General features: G+C 42.8%; 1 non-coding gene across 1 annotated transcript; it reads right to left on the minus strand.

Moving 5' to 3' along the window:
- Window positions 1-994: 994 nt before the first annotated feature.
- On the minus strand, window positions 995-1,067 carry trnaf-gaa (transfer RNA phenylalanine (anticodon GAA)). The gene has a single exon. It is a non-coding gene; the product is annotated as a tRNA-Phe (tRNA).
- Window positions 1,068-1,803: the final 736 nt, after the last annotated feature.

The following is a 1,803-nucleotide window of genomic DNA, read 5'->3' on the forward strand; positions in this document are numbered from 1 at the left end:
AAGCATGAACTCCCATTTATAAATCCATGCTCACTCTACTTAATTAACTCAAACCTCTCCAAGTGACTGTTGATTTTTTACCCTGATTATTCTTTCTAAAACCTTACCCACCGCTGCTGTTAATCTAACTAGCCTGTAGTTAGCCGGACTGTCCTTACACCCTTTCTTGAATAAGGGCGTCGCATTTGCCACTGTTTACTCCTGGCACCTCCCCCGTATCCAGGGAAGATTGGAAGATTATGGCAAACTCTTCCATTATCTGCATCCGCATTTCCTTTCGCAACCTGTGATGCCAGCCATCCAGACCAGGTGATTTATCTACCCTAAGCACAGCCAGCCTTTTTAGTACCTCCCTCTCTCAATTTGTACCCTCTCCATTGACTCTACTCTCTTCACTTCGACTGATATTTTGTCAAATTCCACTTCCTTAGTGATCACTGATACAAAGTACTCATTAAGTAGATTAACATTGCCCTGCACCTCTAAGCTTATATTATCCTTTTTGTCCCTAATAGGCCCGACTCAACCTCTTACTACCCACTTATCATTTACATGCTGCTCGAAGATTTTTGGGTTTCCTTTCATGTTGACTGCCAGTCTATTCTCATAGAAATAGAGAATAAGCAAGTATCGAAGATGTAAGTATTTCCCATCCTTGATGAGGTGGAACTTTCTTTTGTAGTGGGTGGTAATGACTTGGCCCACGAGTGTGGTGGAAGCAAAGACAATCAATGATTTGAAAAGGAAATTGGATGGATACTTGAAGGAAAGAAACTTGCAGGAGGAAAGGGATCGAGCTGGTGAGTGGAACTGACTAGATTGCTCCGGGGAGAGCCAGCATGGACGTTATAGGCCAAACGACCACCTTCTGTGCTGTAAATGACTCTGTGTTGTTTCTCAAATTCAATCCACTGGTGCTTGGTAAATAATTTCAAAGTAAATTGTGCAACCGGAAAATCAGAACCAAGGCAAGGGACGCATAAGGAAGCAAAATTGCTAAAACCCGGGATTGAACCAGGGACTTTTAGATTTTCAGTCTGACGCTCTCCCAACTGAGCTATTTCAGCCCTACATTAACAGTGGCTTGGTGCCCTTGTTTTGGAAGAAAATACATACATTCAAGTTTTCCAAAAAATTAAAGAACACAACATGTGAGTAATATTCCCCATTGCTTTCTCAGTACTGATGGATTGTGAAGCGGGAGACAGCCAGAAGTGCCACTGAGCCGCACAGACCCCGAGCTGAGAATAAAATGAGATCAAATTCAATCTTTCATAGTGAGATGCTGCTGAGAAGTAAGAGTCCTGAATCAAAGCAAGACTTGCTCATTTCAAACACTCCCTGTACTCTCTGCTCATGAAGCCTTACAAAAGGGAAAAACAGAATGGCACTCAAACTCACAACCCTGCCATTAAAAGTCTCATATTCGACTGACAGAACTGTCACTTCTACTCGGTCTCTTATTGGATGGATGCAACTCCAACGCAGGGATGGCATTCAAATCCTCCCATGGGTCCACATGTCAGACTGAGTTCCATGTTGTAGACTCAAGCAAAGGAAATCTGCTCACTTCCAAAACTATCAGCGAGTTGAAGCTGATTCCAATCAACATCATCAGAGGTCAGAACTACCTGGTGAAAGAAGACACCCTGAAGAAGGATCCACAATAATTCAAAGGCATCGACAAAGTGAAAAACAAGAAAATCGATGAGTCAATGCAAGCCAAACAACAGAAACACTGAGGAATTCCATTCCAATCCAGTCCAGAACCCAGTCCTGTTGTTTTTGGAGTCAGGTCACAAT

This window comes from Heterodontus francisci, unplaced genomic scaffold, assembly GCF_036365525.1.
Source record: "Heterodontus francisci isolate sHetFra1 unplaced genomic scaffold, sHetFra1.hap1 HAP1_SCAFFOLD_51_2, whole genome shotgun sequence".
Classification (NCBI taxonomy): Eukaryota; Metazoa; Chordata; class Chondrichthyes; order Heterodontiformes; family Heterodontidae; genus Heterodontus; species Heterodontus francisci.